The 20,960-nt window shown below is 36.0% G+C and overlaps 1 pseudogene across 1 annotated transcript; it reads left to right on the top strand.

Annotated features, from left to right (window-relative positions):
- Positions 1-1,686: 1,686 nt before the first annotated feature.
- On the top strand, positions 1,687-4,911 carry LOC308626079 (DNA endonuclease RBBP8-like; annotated as a pseudogene). The gene has a single exon. The product of its transcript is annotated as a DNA endonuclease RBBP8-like (transcript).
- Positions 4,912-20,960: the final 16,049 nt, after the last annotated feature.

Below are 20,960 nucleotides of genomic sequence, written 5' to 3'. Positions count from 1 at the left end.
GGAGGGGGAAGGGTAAGCTGTGACAAAGTGAGAGAGTGGCATGGACATATATACACTACCAAACATATAATAGAAAGCTAGCGGGAAGCAGCCGCATAGCACAGAGAGATCAGCTAGGTGGTTTGTGACCACTTAGAGGGGTGGGGTAGGGAGGATGGGAGGGAGGGAGATGCAAGGAGGAAGAGATATGGGAACATATGTATATGTATAACTGGTTCACTTTGTTATAAAGCAGAAACTAACACACCATTGTAAAGCAATTATACTCCAATAAAGGTGTTAAAAATAAAATGGTCTAGAGTCTTCAAAAATGTCCATATCATGGACTTTTAAAAAAATGTAGAACTCTACTAGGTGTAAAAGAACTAAAGAGAATGATAACTAAAGCAATTTTGATCCTTGGTTGGATCAGGAATTGGAAGGAAAAAGAAATAACTATAAGATACATTACTAGAATAAAAGTGGATATTTGAACACTGACTATAAATTAGACAATAGTAGTGTATCAATTTAATTTTCATGGGTGTGATAATTGCATTATGGTAATTTTGGATAATGGGGGAAGGAGATACACAATAAAGAACTTGATGTGAATTTTCATGATGTCTGAAACTTTTTCTCAATGTCAGAGAAAAAATATATATGCACTTATGAATATATATGTATATACACTTATGTGTATGTATGCACATTGTGTGTATATATGCATGTCTCATATATATGTGTGTGTATATGTATATATATATATATATATATATATATATATATATATATATATATATATCCAGAAAGAGAGGGAGGACAGAAGGAAGGAAGGAGGGAAAAAGGAAAGAAGGGGGAAGGAAGGAAAAAAGAAAGAAGTAAAATGTGACAAATTATTAACAATTGACGATCCTAGGTAAAAGTTGTTACGTATATTTTTTTACATGTCTTACAAATTAACTGAAAGTTGAAATTTTTCAAAAAATTTGAGGGCAAAATAAGTTATTTTTGGTTTACCTAATTCATACATTCAACAACAAACCTTCATTAGTTATCAAGTATTATACTTGATCATGAGACCATGACCTGAGCTTCAAGAAGGGCAAAAGGACAGAAAGAGAAGAGTAAGAGTGCGACTGAGAGCCCAGGTTCACATCCTACGTGAGCACTGACCAACTGAAAGATTACTGTCAGTCATTTCATCTTTCCGGACATCAGATTGCTCATCTCTAACGTGATGGAGTTGGACCGAGATGAGTTCAGAAGTCACACATAATTCAGATTCAGTGATTCTCAAAGGCAGACTGATAGGAAAGAGACAATCCTATCAAGTACATGTAAGTAATCATCAAACCATGTTAAGATGCTGAAAAATGCTACAACCCAGGCAAAGGGCAGGACTGTTTGCTACTTAATCAGCCAGAAAACTGTGACATTCCTTTTCTCCATTATGATTCCTCAAAGAAAAGCAAACACCAAACTTGGAGCATCACCAACCTCATTCCATTATTGCTAGACTAGCATCTGTTAGAGTACCAGGTGCTGATAGAACTTCTACAGAGAAACTAACAAATTACTTAATGATTGATGTGTTCAACCACCCACATCTGGAAAGAAGAATACATTTTATAGGCTTAGGAAAGCAGATCAGTTATACATTTGCACAAAAAAAAGATGAACTGTGCTACTGTAGGAGGCATTGAGGATTTTTTTAAAATTTCTTATAGGAAAGATTTTTTCACATAGAATGAGCTATGTTCGACAGATTACACATATGAATCACTGGCTGAGGACTCAGTTGAATAGTATGGTGATTTCTTTGTTATGTTCATTTTTTTCTGTTTATCAAGTCCATTGTTGGAAAATTTGAAAAGACTCGTTTTAAGACATTCTGACATGCTGTAATTACCATAAGGAAATGTGGATATGAGATCTAGAAAAAGGGGAGATACTAATTTACTTAAAATCATCAGAAAGGTAATTCAGGGCCCTCGGGCCCTCCCCCAGCCCTGGTAACCGCGGGCTGCCCCAAGGGGGCATCTTGGCTGCAGGCGGTTTGGCAGATTGGTGAGGGAACGAGGAGAAAAGCGAACGGCTGTCTCCTCCCTGCCCCATAGCGTGCTCGCTTTCCTGATGTGGCTTTCGAGAATCTCGAGGCAATCTTGCAAGCCGTATTTGAACTGGCCAAAGACAACTTCAGACCTGTATAATGTAACAGAAAAGGTCAGAAAACATTAGGCAGTAGAAGTGTGAGCATATTAAGCAAGATGAACGTCTCAGGAAGCAGTTGTGGAGGCCCCAGTTCTGCAGATGTATCTAATGACTTTAAGGATCTTTGGACAAAACTAAAGGAGTATCGTGATAAAGAAGTACAAAGTCTACAAGTAAAAGTAACCAAACTGAAAAAGGAATGAATTTTAGATGCACAAAGACTAGAAGAATTCTTCGCCAAAAATCAACAGCTGAGAGAGCAACAGAAAGTCCTTCATGAAACCATTAAAATTTTAGAAGACTGATTAAGAGCAGGATTACATGATCACTGTGAAGTAACTGAAGAACATATGCGGAAGAAACAGCAAGAGTTTGAAAATATTCAGCAGCAGAATCTTAAACTTATCACAGAGCTTATGAATGAAAAGAATACAGGAAGAAAGTAAAAAGCTGTCTGAACAGCTGCAGCAGAAAATTGAGAATGATCAACCACATCAAGCAACCGATCTTGAATCTAAGGAAGATGTTAGTCCAGATTCACCAGTAACAACCTTTTCATTTTCTGGCACTAACCGGCTGTGAAGGAAGGAGAACCTCCACGTCCAACATGTAGAACAAACACATACTAAACTGAAGCACTCTGGGTGTGCACGTGAATGGAGAAAAGTACCAAAGTCTTCACCTCATCCACAACATAAACATAATGAACGTAAAATTCTAGTGGCTGACACTTGTGATCAGAGTCAAGCTCCAGTAGCTAATACACATGGAAAAAGCAGTTATCCTCCTGATAATTTAGCTACAGTTGTTCCTGAAACACTTGGACTTAGTGTTCAAGATGAATCTGAATCTCGAGGCCCTAGGAGCCCACTTGATGATGAGCTCTACCACTGTCTGGAAGGACATCACAGAAAACCTTTTGAGAAATCTAGAAGAAATTGTGAAGATAGTTTAAGATTTTCAGATTCTAATTCAAAGACTCCTCCTCAAGAAGAATTGACTACTTGGGTATCATCTCCTGTATTTGGAGCTACCTCTAATGTGAAAAATAGTTTAGGTTTGAATACAAGTTTGTCCCCTTCTCTTTTAGAGACTGGTAAGAAAAACCATCTGAAAACAATGTCTTTCAGCAACACTTCTAATTCTAGATCAGAGAAACCTAGATGAAAATCTGAAGATGGTGCCCTTTTCACACATCATAATATTGGGGCTGAAGTGAAGATCACTGACCAGTCATCTTCTAATAAGCAGGTGCTTATAAATGAAAATACCAGTGAACAGGATAGTATTGATCACATTAAAGATACTGTTACTGATAAAGGTAAACCTGTGGTACCCCTGAAATCACTGGGAGGCCGAACCAAAAGGAAGAAAATCAAGGAAGAAAGTGAAGATGAAGTAAGCTGCCCCCAAGCCTCCTTTGATAAAGAAAATGCTTTTCCTTTTCCACTGGATAGTCATTCTTACATGAATGGAGACTATGTGATGGATAAACCTCTGGATCTGTCTGATCGATTTTCAGCTATTCAGCGACAAGAGAAAAGCCAAGGAAGTGAGAAGTCTAAAACTGGATTTAGGCAAGTGACCCTCTATGAGGTTTTGAAGCCTGTTGCAAAGGGCTCTTCCCCAAGCCGTAAGGCCTTGAGTGGGAGCTGTGGATTAACCTAAGGTTCCCCAGAAGAGACCAGCAGTTTACAGGAGTCCCTCCTCCTGTCCTTGAGTAAATCTCCGGATAATAAAGCACTGCTACAAATAAAGGAAGAAAATTCTATCTTTAAAATCCCTCTACGTCCACGTGAAAGTTTGGAGACAGAGAATCTTTTTGATGACATGAACGGTGCTGGTTTTTGTGAGCCTATAAAAATAAAAACCAGTTCAGTCCATGGAGCATGTGAACTTGCATCAGTTCTTCAATTAAATCCATGTAGAATTGTTAAAACAAAGTCTCTACAGAACAACCGAGATGTATCCTTTGAAAACTTCCAGTGGAGTATAGATTCAGGAGCAAATCTTTCTCAGTATAAAATGTATGTTACTGTAGTAGATACAAAGGATGGCAGTCAGTCAAGATTAGCAGGAGGAGAGACAGTGGACACGGACTGTACGTTGGTTAGTGAAACTATGCTTTTAAAAATGAAGAATCAAGAGCAGAAGGGAGAAAAAAGTCCAAATGGAGAAAGAAAAATGAAAGATAGCTTGGAAGATATGTTTGATTGGACTACACATGAAGAATATGAATCCTGTTTGGTGGATAGCTTCCCCTAAGTAGGAGATGAAGAGAAGGAGTTGTCAACTGCTACAAAAAAGCCCAAACTCTCCTGGTGATAAACAAGATAAAGTCAAACAGAAAGCATTTGTGGAGCCATATTTTAAAGATGATGAAAGAGAGACTAGCTTACAAACTTTTCCTCATATTGAGGTGGTTCGGAAAAAAGAAGAAAGAAGAAAATTGCTTGGACACACATGTAAGGAATGTGAAATTTATTAAGCAGATTTTCCAGCAGTAGAGAAAAGAAGTTGGCTTCCTGTTCAAGACACTGATTTCGCTACATTCCACCTAACACACCAGAGAATTTCTGGGAAGTTGGCTTTCCTTCCACTCAGACTTGTATGGAAAGAGGTTACATTAAAGAAGATCTTGATCCTTGTCCTCGTCCAAAAAGACGGCAGCCTTGCAATGCAATATTTTTTCCAAAAGGCACAGAGCAGAAGACATAAATGTTAGAGCAAAAACAGGAGAAATGACAATATTCTTTTTATTTATAGTTAAAGTTGGTATTAAACATTGATTTTTTTGATCTTCTGAAAACTGATTTATAAATCATTTTTCTATTGAAAATGTTTTTAAATGGCATTTACCCATCACACAGACGACTATCTAAAAATTGATAAGTTTATGTCATATTTTCTTGCTTTTGCACCTTTAAAATAATAAGGTGCTTTCATTTTGCACTCCAAGTTAAGAGTTGTTTATTACTTTATTTGGTAATACTTAACTACAATTTTGAAAATATATTTAAAAAAAAGAAAGGTAATTCAAATACTGTTATTTCCATATGAAAGGAGTCTCAATGCCCTTGGTCAAGTCCAAGCTACTTTCCTGGGAACCAAGGCTCTGCCAGTCTAATCTTTACTTAACACTGTATATAAAGCATATACATTATACACCTTACCCAATATCATACCCCTGACACTATGAGTTTGTTATACTGTTAGCATTTCCTGGACAAACCTTGTTCTCTTCTCTTTCATATTTGTGACTTTCCAGAATACGCTTATCCTCGTCTTCACCTCATGTAAGGGAGTTATAATTATACCATCTCTGTGCAACTTTCCCCTAGGAGGCAGTATAGTGCAGGTTTAAGAGGACATTTAAAGTCAGAAAAATCTGAGTATGTGAGCTTTCCAGTTGTAGGAGTTTATTACTTAATCTCACTAGGCCTCAGGTTCTTCATTAAAAAAAAAATTGATGTAGCAGTAGTATTTAAGGCATAAATTATTAAGATTAAATGGAGTCATGTGCATATAATGTTTAGCACAGAGCCTGGCCCAGAGCAAAAAAATTCTTCTTCCCTGCTCTTTCTTCCCAGTTCCTCCCCTACTGCTACTTTTACTACTGTTTGTGATTCCATAATGTTTTATTTGCCCTCTTATGGCACTTACCACTTTCTGCCTGTCTTCCAGCATTCTGGGCATTCGACCCCCATCATTAGATTATAAATTTCTTGAGAACACAAACAGTATGTTTTCCATCCTTGTTTGTCTATAGAACAATAACAACAAAAAACAGTGGTTTATACGACACTTAATAAGTATTAATAAGTGCTTAATAAATATTTGTTTAAAGGGGTTGAATTACTGAATTTTTTAAATATGAACACTTTATCTTCTCTTTTGGTATGAACGTTGAATCTACTAAACCTATTATGTTAACACTGAATATTCTAACGAGAATATTCAAGTTACAGTAAATTGACATAAGAGCAAATTATTTTTTGAAATTATTTAAACGTTTCTATACCTCCTTGATATTGTACGTCTTAGTTCAGGTTACAACAAATTACAACTTTGTTGACTCTGTGGCCCCATATATGGATTCATCTTATGTCCTAAGAGCTATCTTTAAATTTCCTCTGAGTCATCCATCCTTTCATCCATTGACCCTACATTCTGTCAAAATAGAGAAAAAATATTGCCTGTTGGGAAAGGCCTGCCTGCCCATCATTTGCTGATTCCTGATTCATTTTAAGAGAGTCTGTTCAACTGGATTGATTTTGTGAAGCATCCTGTGTAATCTGTGCTGTGAATATAAAACTCGTGTTTCTGAACTGACTCTCAGTTAAAAATGGCAATCAACTAGAAGCCCACACAAAGTCAGAGTTCAGCTTAGTCATCAAAAGATGTTTGCTCAGAGAAGGTACAATTTGAATTCATTTTCCAACAGGATCACTGCTAAATATTGCAGTTTTCAGAAATAGAAACTGTTAAAATAATCAATATGATAAAGGAATTTTCTCTTTGCCTTTATTAACTGCTTTTTGGGGGGATAAAAAGTTTGTAAAATATAAATCCAGCCCCATTGCATATTTTCAATCATGAAGTATCTCCCTTTCTCTCAATGGACCCTCTGATTGTAGAATCAGCCCGGATGATCTACTCATTTTATTTTCGCTAAACACAACATTCTTTTTACACCTCTCTGCTTTGCTCAACTGAATATCCCCATCTAATTATTTTCTTTATTCCAGGCTCTTCTTCCTACCAGTATTTGTTCTTTAAGACCTAGCTATGGTCCAAGTGATCACTCATTATTCCCAGGTTCTATGTCATTTCTCTCCACATTTTGTGTCTCATAAGTGACTCGGTACTAATATTCATTTGTTCATATAAATATTTCATTTATAATTTATAATATAAATATTTCTTCTGTAAGTGTGTTTAAATCAGTAATGGGTTTTCTTCAGAGCTCCTAGTTGAAGAATATGAGAAGGGTCAGTGGGAAATATATTTCTAGTGCAAGTATGTAAAGAGAGGAGAGAGGACAGAGTGTGTGACTGTAGGGCTAGAAGGCTGCTCTGTGGTTCTGGTCTAACTTAGACTAGAATTAAAGATTTGGGTAATAGTCTTATAGAAATACAACCATGTAGAAAAACTGAGCATGATTTTGTTGAGTTTACCTTCAGTGCATGTTTCTGATGATGATTCTTCTGTTGCTTGCAGTTGTAATAGGGAAGAAACTTTGTATTCTATTACAAGTTAATCACTAAAGAGATGTTGCCTATAAGCTTAAATTATACATAATGGTCCATCTCTGGGAACCCTGCCTCCCACGTAATAAGTGTTAAACTAAAATACCTTTGCTTAGAGCACAGGAAACATCTTGACCAGACCCACCTTGAATGACTGCAGGGAGGAAGAAATGAACACATCCCCTCCAGAGACTGACCAGAACCAGGAAATGCTTGACTTTATTTCCTCTCATTTTAGTATAAAAGAAGCCTGAATTCTGACTCAGACAAGATGGTTCTTTGGGACACGAGTCCACCATGTTCTCTATCTGCTGACTTTCTGAATAAAGTCAATATTCCTTGTCCCAACAACTCATCTCTCAATTTATTTGCCCATCATGGGGCAAGCAGTATGTGCTTGGACTTGGTAACACAATGAAAAGGCACAACATAAATATCATCAAAGACGTGATCATAGCCTTATGTGGAAGGACAGAAAGAATAACTGCATTTACAAGATAGGAGAAATACGTCTGAGACCAAAGATAATGTTATGTGGCAAATAGGTTCTGCATTTTTGGCTGAAGCTTCCTCAGGAGTTTGAAACGTTTTCAACAAAAATAATTCTGTTGGTCATGGCTAAATATTTAACAGTCTGACTCAAAGGGAAACACGTTCAAAACTCATTTGTACAACTGTTTGATTCTTCCTAATACTTTATAAGTTATATCTTTTGAATTCGTTAGAATTCTGTTTAGTTGTCACATTTATATAATATTTTTTTTATAAAAGCAAAAGATATATTTTTAAAAATCTCCACCCAAAAATCCCTGATAAAGGGGATACAAAACCTTTCAGTATCTTGCACTATAATTTCCCTTTTTTTTCCATAATTAGTTACAAGTTATGTGTTTTGTAACTAAGGTTCATTTTTCAAATGAATGAGGCTGATGGATAAAATGTATTTATTTTATTTGAATTTAATATATTTATGCTATATTTATTTATTTGAATATTTTATATTAGTGTCAGGATAAAATACTATCAATAGTAGGCAGAAAGTTGAGAGATTTATACTTCTGAAAGAAAAGAACTTTACTGGGTGAATTCACATTTGTAGAGCTTTACTCCTGAGCAGAGTCCACTGCCCATGTAGCGTAGTTTGGCTAGAACTCAAAAAGAGAACCACGGTTTTCTGGCTCAAGCTGTCTGAGAATGGATTTTAGAGTTTCCAGTAAAACCAGAAATAGAGGTGGAATATGCAAAACAGGAAACAGCCACAGAATAGGAGACCTCGATGTCTGCATCTTAATTTCCATGAAAGCCTTGGCTGAACTGTAAGTGTATTTGTGGGGATGGAGGGAACTTCAAGGAACCCAGTGAAAAGCAATACTCTGTAATAACCTAAATGAGAAAAGAATCTGAAAAAGAATAGATACATGTATATGTATAACTGAATCACTTTGCTGTACACCTGAAACTTACACGACATTGTTAATCAACTATGCTCCAATATAAAATAAAAAAAATTTTTTACAAAGGCTGAAAAGGCAGAATAAAGACTGGAGTTTGGGGTTGAGTCCTGCATTGTTAGAGGGCCTTAAACCATGACTTTCTATTTAAGTCCCATTGTGATTACATTGTAAGAACAAAACATATCAGGACTAAGGGATTCATCCTAAAACTAAGAAAAAAACAAAAGATCTATCCTCTACAAGTTCAAGGTAATATGTTTGCTAAAACACACTCTTTATAAGAAGACAATAAAATACTAATTCTTTAAACAGTATCATTCATAATATCAAGTGTACAAAAAATTAATTAATTTGATGAAGATAAAGGAAGAAAGCATAAATTTACCAGTATCAAGATATCCATAGAGGATGTGCAGATGGCCAACAGGCACATTAAGAAGGTGCTCAGCATTGCTAATCATCAGGGAAATGCAAATCAAAGGACTTTTATGCTGGTGCCACACCACCAAAAGAACACTTCTGAGAACTGACAGGGGTTGATCACATACTTTGCTGAGGAATATACAATATTAAGGTCATCCCCCATCTCCCATGTGAAATCTTCAGTAAATCGTACACTGCTTAGAACTGATAGTGTGAGACTGGATTCTTAGAGCAACTTGAAATGTGCTGAGTTCTGATGCAGGTGACTTTAGCATAAACACAGATATAGCACATATGGATGCAGCAGCTGCTGGGTAGCTGGAATTCCTGATTAAAATCAAATGTAATATTTTTTTAATTGAAATATAGTTGATTGACAGTATTGTGTTAGCTTTAGGTGTACAGCGTAGTGATTTTCTTTTGCAGATTATATTCCATTGTAAGTTATTATAAGATATTGGGTATAATTCCCTGTGCCATACAGTAAAACCTTGTTGCTTATCTATTTTATCTATAGTAGTGTGTACCTGTTAACCCCATACTCCTAATTTGTCCCTCCCTGCCTTCCCTTTCCCCTTTGGTAACCATAAGTTTGTTTTCTATGTCTGTGAGTCTGTTTCTGTTTTGTATATAGATTCATTTGTATTATTTTTTAGATTCCACTTATAATTGATATATGATTTTTGTCTTTTCTGTTTAACTTACTTCATTGAGCATTAATATTCCCTAGGTCCATCCATGTTGCTGCAAATGGCAACACTTCATTCTTTTTTATGGGAGTAATACCCCATTGTGTGTGTGTGTGTGTGTGTGTGTGTGTGTGTGTGTATATCACATCTTCTTAAGCCGAGCGTCTGTTGATGGGCACTTGGGTTGTTTCCATGTCTTGGCTATTGTAAGTAATGTTGCTGTGATATTAGGGTGCATGTATCTTTTTGAATTAGAGTCTTCATTTTTTTCTGGATATATACCCTGGATTGCTGGATTATATGGTAGTGCTATTTTTATTATTTTAAGGAACATCCATACTGTTTTCCATAGTGGCTGCACCAATTTACATTCCCACCACCAGTGTAGGAGGGTTTCCTTTTCTCCACACCCTCTCCAGCATTTATTATTTGTAGACATTTTGATTATAGTCATTCAGATCAGAGTAAAGTGATACCTCATTGTGGTTTTGATTTGCATTTCTCTAATAATCAGCGATGTTAAGCATCTTTTCATGTTCCTGTTGGCCATCTGTATGTCTTCTTTGGAGAAATGTCTATTTAGGTCTTCTGCCCATTTTTGATTGGAGTGTTTGTTTTTTTGATATTGAGTTGGATGAGCTGTTTGTATATTTTGGATAATAGTCCCTTGTTGGTTGCATCGTTTGCAAATATCCTCTCCCATTCCGTAGGTTGTCTTTTTGTTTTGTTGATGGTTTCCTTTGCTGTGCAAAAGCTTTTAAGTGTGATTAGGTCCCATTTGTTTATTTTTGCTTTTATTTCTTTTGCCTTGGGAGACTGATCTAAAAAATATTGCTACAATTTATGTCAGAGAGTGTTTTGCCTGTGTTCTTTTCTAGGAGTTTTATGGTGTCATGTCTTATATTTAGGTATCAAAAGTAATCTTATGCTGAGATTTATCTTGAGCAAAAATTGAGATACAAAGGAAAAGTTCACAGAACTGCTACTTCAGATATAAAATATTCTATAATTTAAGTCAGTTGGCTTTCACAGTTTCCCAGAATAATATTTTCTCCATGCACACCAAAAAGAGACATTTACAGTTATATTTCCAGATTTCACATTTCATTTTCAAATCTGGATCTTGTGAAGCACTTATGTCTTAATTTCCTGTGATATTTTTCTTGACATTTGAACATGAAAGTATTTTAGACTTATTTTATATTATTTTTCTGAATATGAAATCAACTTTGGGAATAAATTAAACACATATATGATTTGGGCCACACTAAACTTTTATCATACTTAAGTGGTTTTCTTCTGCATATGCTCTAGAATGTTACAATTCTCAGTGAATTTACTGAAGGCCTTTGAAACATCTTTTGTTGTGGTTTATGGATATTTTTCTTTTTTTTGACTTAATAAATTATGCTGATAGATTTCTAATAATGAACTACCCTTGAACTACTAGAAAAACATTATTTAAAATATTATTTCATGACATTGCTATTTGGCAGTATTTTATTTTAAAAACTGCTTTTTTTCATAGTGGGGTTGGTTTGTAGTTTTATTTTTGTACATTCCCAGATACAGTTTTGGTATTAAAATTACACTGCCTTTATAAAGTAAATGGAGAGTGTATAAAGGCTTACAGATGAGTTTATTCTGGAGGCAGAAATAGAAAATTTTGTGGCATCATAACAACAAACCTGTGAATCTGAAAATATTGACCCAATATTTTTCTACATTTTACAATATCTATGCTCTTGACGGGTGTGTGTGTGTGTTTGTTTGTGTGTAATTTAAGCATCTTACTTTGGTCTGTGAGCTTTCTATTACATGGCCTCTGGGACAGTTTGCCTCATTGTATAGAGAAATGTCTGGATTTTTTTTCTAAAATACAGCTATAGGCCACCTCCTTGCATAGGAAGTTTGGCTTACCCATCTGTGCAAAAATAAGTTAGAACACAAAGTTTTCTGTCAAAAAATGTCAATTTGGCTTCTTTTGTACTTGATATCTTAAGCCCATGCATATCTTTCCAGTTGGCAAACATAATGTGGCTTCTGGATTGAGACTGAGCTCCTGATAACATGTAACAGACATTTAATGCCAGACTGGATGGGTGCAATTCAGACATCACCACCTATTTGCTATGTGTCTTTGAGCAAGTCATTGAGATTAGGACTTAATTTTATTATTTAACAGAATAGTAAAAATAAGAATAGTGAAAAATCTCTCGCTTTATGTTTTAGGTTTCACAAGCCAGGAATAAATCTGTTTCATAAAATATTTAAGTCTGTAGCACACAGAAGATTATAAATATTGTCAAAAAATCAACACTTCTCTCTGTTTTCTAAGCTCTAACCCTGTCAGAGAAATTCCTTCAATTTGTTAAAAAGTTACACCTTAGGTTTACATAAAGTGTAATCAGAAAAAAAATTGATTTAACTGCTCATGAATTTGTTGATTCAAAAAACATATTTGGACCCTATATACTAGGTTTTAATTTAATTTAATTAATGTTTTAATTTAATTTAATGTAAGAGACTTACAACATTAAAAAATATTATTTAATACCCATTTCAGAATGACCCATATAATGTGTTACCTCTGTATTCAGTGGCAAGAAAAATAAATGCCTCTTCAGATAAAGAGCACAATATAATTAACTGAGTTCCATTTTTATTTTGCTTCTAGAAAATTTGGAACCAGATCAGTACTTACAAGAATTAACCTATTTAAGTTACAAAGTGACAAGTGACATCCATAACTTTGTTTCTAATAATTAACTTTACTTTGATTTTATATATATATATATATATATATATATATATATATATTTTTTTTTTTTTTTTTTTTTTTCGGTATGCGGGCCTCTCACTGCTGTGGTCTCTCCCGTTGCGGAGCACAGGCTCCAGACGCGCAGGCTCAGCGGCCATGGCTCACGGGCCCAGCCGCTCCGCGGCATGTAGGATCTTCCTGGACCGGGGCACGATCCTGTGTCCCCTGCATCGGCAGGTGGACTCTCAACCACTGCGCCACCAGGGAAGCCTGATTATATTTTAATTTTTCTCATTTTATTTTTTAAATTTTATGTCCTATCACAATTATTATAGTATGAAGAATATTATAAAAATAAATCAATAATGGAATTCAGCTAAAATGTATAGTGGTATCAAAATGAACATACAAAAATGACATTATACAACTGATAAAACTGTGGCTAGATATTCAATGTCTTCCCTGTTCTTTAACTATATATTTAGCATTTTTTAAAATACAGTTATTTTATAATTTTGTTAACAGTATTGTGATAGTAAATGCATAACAACCAGCTTTTGGTGGGCTGAAGGGCCCTGCTTTGCAACATTTGCTGATTTCAAGCGAGCACCATGAATTCACTGAACACAGTGTTGGGAAGAAATGCTCAGGTTTTCACTAGTTTATAGGGTTTCCACCATATGGAGGCAGTAAATATAAATAATCTCTAGAGCACTGATAATACCAAAATGTAGTAAAAAAATTAGGGAACTATGAATACTTAGAATTGCTTACCTTTGTTTTAATATAATTTATTTGTTAGCTTATATAATTTAATATTTAATCATGGGTGTGTTTACCTGCTTCAAAAAATTCCTGAAGGGGCTTCCCTGGTGGCACAGTGGTTGAGAGTCCGCCTGCCGATGCAGGGGACACGGGTTCGAGCCCTGGTCTGGGAGGATCCCACATGCCGCGGAGCAACTATGACCGTGAGCCATGGCCGCTGAGCCTGTGCGTCCGGAGCCTGTGCTCCACAACAGGAGAGGCCGCGATAGTGAGAGGCCCGCGCACCGCGATGAAGAGTGGCCTCCGCTCGCTGTATCTAGAGAAAGCCCTTGCACAGAAACGGAGACCCAACACAGCCAAAAATAAATAAACTAATTAATAAACTCCTACCCCCAACACCTTCTTAAAAAAAAAAAAAAAATTCCTGAAAATTCAACAATCTTCACCCCTGGGCAGGTATAAGCCAGCCCTAGCACACAATGGCCTATATATGTATGCATGTATATTTTATATATATATACACATGTATACATATATATCAGTGTAAGTGTTTTAAATACCACTTATGCAATTGTTGACCCAAATTTCCAAAATCGTCTTTCCATTGTCTTTCAGAATGACTACCTCAGTTGTCAATTAGAATAAAAATTAATGACTTATCACTCACAAGGTATAAGCCCCTAAGTATGTCTCTGCTCTCTAAAGGCATTAAGAGACTAAATTCACTTCGGATAATTATCAGCTTGGCATTTTGTAGCTATTCTAAACAAGCTGCACTAATAGAGTCCCTGCTTTCCTCATAGGCCTCTGAAAGCATATGGCTAACAACAACAACAACAAATCCAACTCTCAGGGATGGTAAATACAATTTTAAACTCCCATAGCCTTTTTTCCAGGGGACACTACAGTTGGAAGAAAGGAAAGCGTGTTGACTTAAAAACTGCACAACACGAGAGTTGCGAGTTAAACTTTATTTGGGGCAAAATGAGGACTGCAGCATTTCACATAGCTCTGAGAAACTGTTCCAAAGAGGTAGAGGGGAAGGTCAGTGTATATGTGATTTTGGTGAAGGGAGAGTACGTGCAATCAAGCACATATTTTTCTGCAGAAGGTTTCTGCTAGTCACGAGGAGCATTCATCACCATGAAGAGTTTTAGTGCTTTTCTAGATATGAGGAGATACAAGAATTGGGCCCATAAAATCAGCTCCTGAAAATACCTAACTATCTGAAGACCTGTTCTGCCAGTTGTTCCCAGAGCACAGAGGGCCTCATTTCAGCTCTCCACCCTGAACTCCTTTCAGGGGGTGGTGAAAATCAGAGATGCAACGGCACATGATTTAATCCCTGTAGAGGTAGATGGCAAGTGCCAATGACAAGTGCCAATTTGTAGTTGACAAGGGCAAGATAATGTCAAGTACAAGGGGCAACATTTCATCATCATTGTCTAAACTTGGGGTAGAAGCAGGAAGAGGAAGTTCATTATGGACAAAGTTCTGCCATTTTTGCCATTTTCCTTCAGGTGGGTTCCATACAACTCAAATACTCAGAAAAAAATAAAAATAAAAAAGGGAAGTCGAAGAGTTCTGGAGATGGCTACCTGGATACCTGGCAAGGAAGCTGGTAGAATCACGTTAAGAAAAGAAAGCTTCTAGTTCAACATTATTAGTGACTTCCTATGAAGCTCAACTAGATTAATAGCTTTTTAAGGATGTGGTGAAAAGTATTATCACGTGAAACTTTCAAAACTAGACTTACAGTGTTAAAAAATATGCTGTAGGGGACTGTTTAAATTTAGCAAGGGAAATACTAAGTGACCTAATAGGCCATTTCCTCCTACAAGTTCAATGGTGCGCTAATTTATGTATTTTGGCTCAATTAGAGCAGAAGGTCACATAAGGTTTTTAAATCCTGTTTTTTTTCTAGTTTCACATAATGCCTGCTTTTAAGCACTAAATATGCTTAATGTTAACGCTTTCAGCACTACAAAATGTCTACTATTTGGTATAGGGTTAAGGCATTCTTACAGCTTACTACTACTTTTACTGACACTTTAAATGAAGAGAATCCAGGTATAAGGTCTATAGTCTCTAATGACAATACTTTAAAAATTATTGTTAAGAATTTGTATAGGAAGAGTGTCCAGTTTTTGTTTGTTTTAGTTTTAAAACAAGTTACCTTTTATAAGAAGAGTTATATGTGAATGTCAGGTACACAAAAGCAAAGTAAAATGTAACAATAAAATCATTCCAAAATGCACTTTTCACTTAATTATATGGCTTAAATGTATGGTTATATTAAAACTTATGGTGTTATATTTTCACCTTAATTTATCTTGATATTAGCTTCAAGAATATACTTTATATAGAATGGGTAGCATTAGGAAGATATTTCAAATTTAGGGAGGAAATGGAAGACAGGAAGGAAGGAAGGGAGTCCTAAATTTCATCACATTTTTTACTCCCTCATAATGTCACATATTCCCAGATGATGTCTGCTGGTATAGGTTTTAAAATGAATGACTAGAAAATCACAACTTCCAGGTCCTAAGTATTTTTTTCAGTTGAGGTATAGTTGATTTACAATATCATATTGATTTCAGGTGTACAACATAGTGATTCAAAATCTTTATAGATTATACTCCATTTATAGTTACTATAAAATATTGGCTATACTTCAGGTCCTCAGCTCTTCATCTGTAAAATGTGAAAAGTGCATGATCTTTAGGGTCTCCCCCCAACCTAAATTATCATTACTCTAGTACTATGGTAAACCAAATAATGTATCAAACAATACTATCAATTTGAATTACTATTTTCTTTTTGAAAAACAATACAGCAATAACAAACACCAAACCCATTTGAGCCCTATATCCCCTGAGTTTCTGCCCTATTTTCTTCCTTTCATCCAGGGGCATGGAAAACTTACATGTACTCCTTCTTTCATGAACCTACTACTAAATTATCTTTCAGTTCACTACATTTTTTTTCTGCCCCTGCCATTCACTAAAAGTACTCCTGCTAAAATCACCCACCAATATCTAATTCCCAAATCCAATGGACACTTTTAAGTTTGATCTTAATTTCTTGGTGTTATCTAATAATAGTTGTCCTGTACCTTCTTTTTATAATTTTTAAAAAATTAAAAAATATTTTGTTTTATATTGGACTGCAGTCGATTTACAATGTTGTGTTAGTTTCAGGTGTACAGCAAAGTGATTCAGTTATACATATACATGTATCTATTTTTTTAAAAATCCTTTTCCCATTTAGATTATTATAGAATATTGAGCAGAGTTCCCTGTGCTATACAGTAGGTCCTTGTTGGTTATCTATTTTAAACATAGTAGAGTATTGAAACCCTTTCTTGTCCTGACTTCCTTTTCATCTTTGTATTCCTGAAACCTAGCTTTGTATTTAGCAAAGAATAGGCTCTAGGTGAATGTTTTTTGAATAAATAAACTGCTTAAAGTAACTGTTAAAAGTCCCCCAATTTCATTTGGGTCATATCATCAAAAGATGCACTTCTGAAGTATTATTTTAATGTCCCACCATGATATCCATAAGCTGAAGGGTAAGGGGTACCTCAGTGACCTTTCTGGTTTTGCCTTTTCTAACTCGGCATTTGGGTATTTTTCCCCTACCAGCTCGGACTCCACCTTGGCATCCTCTCCCTCCAGACTGTTCCAGACCTGGCATTGATTGTGGCTGCTCAGCTTTTATCATCTGTCCTGGCCAGCGGAATGTTTCCTCTCATGCTCCTCTCTTGGCTGGCTGGGGCTCCCTACTTTCATTTTCATCAGGGGACCAGCCATGCACCAGCTTCCACTGGAAACATTTTTCCAGACATTCCTTTAGGATAAGTGCCATTACCATTAACTGGCCACTGGATTCCGTCACCCTTTTTTATTCTCCACTATCCCCAAATTTGTCTTTTTCAGCTTTACAGTCACAGTAAAGAGGCTTCATTTTCATTGTTTCCTTTTTCTTCTTATATGAAACAATCGTTTGTATTTTGTTTGCCCTTATGTCAGAAAACATATACTTTAAAACAATTTTTTTCCTCATTTCTCGTCACATTTCTCCTTGTGATTCTTCGAGACATAGCTTGAGTTGACAAAAGTCTTACTCATGAACTATAAATGTGAAAAATACATTTACTTAGCTTCTACCACAATGATAAGCTGTTTCCTCATTTCAAGTTGAAATACTTAATTTCCAAAAAAAAAAAAAATAGGTATGGCTCTAAGATGGTGAAATTTCTTCAGGTTTTGAACCCTGATCGTCTTCTTTGGTAGAAATTCAAGGCCAGTGTTGTCCTTTGATGAACTTCTAGTCTTTGCCCACATTTTTATTCCCACGCAGAATAAAAGTAGGTGTGAGATAAGGTTTGAGTTGCCCCTGGGCTCCATCTTATTTGAAGTGTCCTTATCTCCATATCTCTGTTTTGGAAACATACCCATTTTTCTTTAAATAAATTGTCTACTGAAGAATCCTTCAGAAAGCCAAAGGAGTTAACTTTCACAAAGCAAGAGAGTATTGTAGAAAGGATTGGAAGAAGGTAAGATTCACTTTGATCTGTGTGTCTTATGTGCTCTTGGTGTAATGAGTCATCTGGCTCAAGCTATCTTGTTCCGTTGCTGCTTCTCCTGCAAGAAACAGGAAAGAGCTTGAGGACTTTCTAACAAGGTATTTATAGGAACATGGAGTTTCTGTTAAATAGCTAATTTCCCTGATGATATTTTGAAAGAAGCTTTCAATGACAAGACATTTTATAGTCTGCCATTTTAGGTTTATAAAAACAGATGCTCAGTTGTTGGGAGGTAACATATCTCAAACCTCACACAGGAAAGCAATTGCGTGTTCAAATCAGAGTTCTGTAGAATCATGCTTTTGAGTTTCACTGTTATCTATTCCCATGGAAAATGCTACCATAGAAAGTCTGAATGTTTTCTGAATGTAAAAATTCCTTCGTGTACTATTTCCGTGATGTTGGTTGGAATAGTACTTCATTTAGGATATTGGATTATGTTATTTAAAACAAATTTTTTTAACATCTTTATTGAAGAATAACTGCTCAACAATGGTGCATTAGTTTCTGTTGTATCACAAAGTGAATCAGCTATACATACACATATATTCCCGTATCCCCTCCCTCTAGCATCTCCCTCCCACCCTCCCTATCCCACCCCTCTAGTGGGTCACAAAGCACCAAGCTGATCTCTGTGTGCTATGCGGCTGCTTCCCACTAGCTATCTATTTTACATTTGATAGTGTATGTATGTCCATACCACTCTCTCACTTCGTCTCATTTTCCCCTTCCCTCTCCCCGTGTCTTCAAGTCTATTCTCTATGTCTGCATCTTTATTCCTGTCCTGCCCCTAGGATCTTCAGAACCTTTTTTCTTTTTTTAGATTCTATATATATGTGTTAGCGTATGGTATTTGTTTAACTAAAATCTGTTCATTTCATTTATTGTGCCCTACTAAACTTCATCCTAAAAACTGAGTCCATTTTAATAATGTGATTGTTCTGGGATGCCTTTCTTCAAAATGATCATCACTCAAACAACTTCCATGAAGGCTTCAAATGTTCCTATGAAAATAAGGTCAAATAATTTGCTGAAAATTCCACTCTCTGCCTTTTTTTTTTTTTCTTAAAAAAGTGTTACCTTACGAAGTTCTTTCTTGGCATCAGGAGAAGACCATGACTCATATAATGAGTAGATGTCTGTGTGTCTTTGGGATGTGAAGGGGTCATGCTCAGTTGAATTAGCAAGGCAGCAGGGAGGGCAGTTGTCCTCCTGTGGAGAAAGTATTGATAAACTAAGGCTTACATATTTTTAAAGAGCCAACCATACATAAAACTTGACTCTACTCGTGGTCTTCCTGTGACAGAGAACATCTTTCTAGTCACAGTTTGTACACAGATGGTTGAATAACCCATTGCAGTTTTATATTTGTTTGTGTGTGAATTGCTGCAGCCATAATGGAAGACAATAGTGGCAAAGTTGGTAGTCAAAGCAAGACTGAAAAAAGAATAATGATCATCAGTCTATGGAAAGTTTTCTATCCCAGAACTAGGCAGTGTGGGGTTTTTAGACCATGGCAGTGAGTCCAGGACCTGAATGTAGGCTGAGGATTTTTGCAGAAAACTACAACTAAAAGTGAAAGCTAGCTGAAGCCTTAGGGATTTGCCCCACCTCTGGGGAGCTGGTGAGTAGATCAGTTTAGCAGTGGATTTTGCTATGAACCATATATAAGATTGTTAGCTCTTTATTTTCAGAATCTACCCATATTTCGAGTTGAAAGAACTTCGGTTGTGGTTAATATTTGTATAGTGAACTTTGGTTTCCAAAACCTTTTCTCATCAACTATGTGAACTTTGTTTATGCAAAGACCTTGTCCACATCATTCATAACTGAGTCCAAAGTGCCCACAGAAAGTACCTGGCACATAATCAGTTCTCAAGAAATATCTGTGACCAAGAAAGGACTCAACAAAAGTGTTTCACTCTCTTCTTTTCTCTTTCGATTCAAAATATGGGTAGATTCTGATAAAGAGCTAACAGTCTCATATGGCTCATAGCAGAAACCACTGGGAACTTATCAGCACTTGGAAAATCGTGTCTATTTCATCATACCAAAAGCTATTAAAGTTTGCAGAAGTGAAGAATGTGATTAAAATTAGAATTATATATGTGTGTATGAACTCAGCATACTCCTTATGTTTATATTTGAGAACTTTATAGTAACTAATATTATCTTCTAAAGCTATCAGACTACTGTTTTACTACCGCTTTCTCATGGGTATTATTATTTTTCACATTGACTAATAAGGAAAGCAAGGCCAGGCTCGGTAGTAGGACTTCTTTAAGATCACACCACCAAAAAAGTGGCAATGTTTCTACTGGAATCAATATTTTTTTGTCCTAGGGCTCCTGATGTTTCCACTATCCACACTGCCTCCAGGATAGGTACAGATGACTTTTAAAACGCTATGGGAGCATCAAATGCCTGTTCTTAATTCATTAAAATAAAGGGCATACACAGCAATGAGACGCCCATGCACCACAATTAAGAGTAGCCCCCGCTCTCCACAACTAGAGAAAGCCCGCGCGCAGCAACAAAGACCCAATGCAGCCAAAAATAAATAATCTAATTTTTAAAAATTTGTACATTTCATTGCATGTAAATTTCAAATCAAAAGAAAACATGTAAACAAATATCCTACTCTAAATAATTACATGCATGCTGATGTATTTTAGGGGAGTTAAAGGATGCCTGCCTTTGAAATCTGTCCAAAAAAATAAGAAGGATTGATGGATGGGTAGAGAAATGGATAGATGGATAAATATGTAATAAAGCCAGAAAAAGTAAAATGGTAATGGCAAAATACAGGTGGTGGATATATGGGTGTTCACTGTAATA

This window comes from Mesoplodon bidens (genome assembly GCF_964165515.1).
Source record: "Mesoplodon bidens genome assembly, chromosome: 12".
In the NCBI taxonomy this organism is placed as follows: Eukaryota; Metazoa; Chordata; class Mammalia; order Artiodactyla; family Ziphiidae; genus Mesoplodon; species Mesoplodon bidens.
The sequence above is the reverse complement of the archived record's forward strand: the minus strand, read 5'-3'. Positions and strand labels throughout refer to the sequence as shown.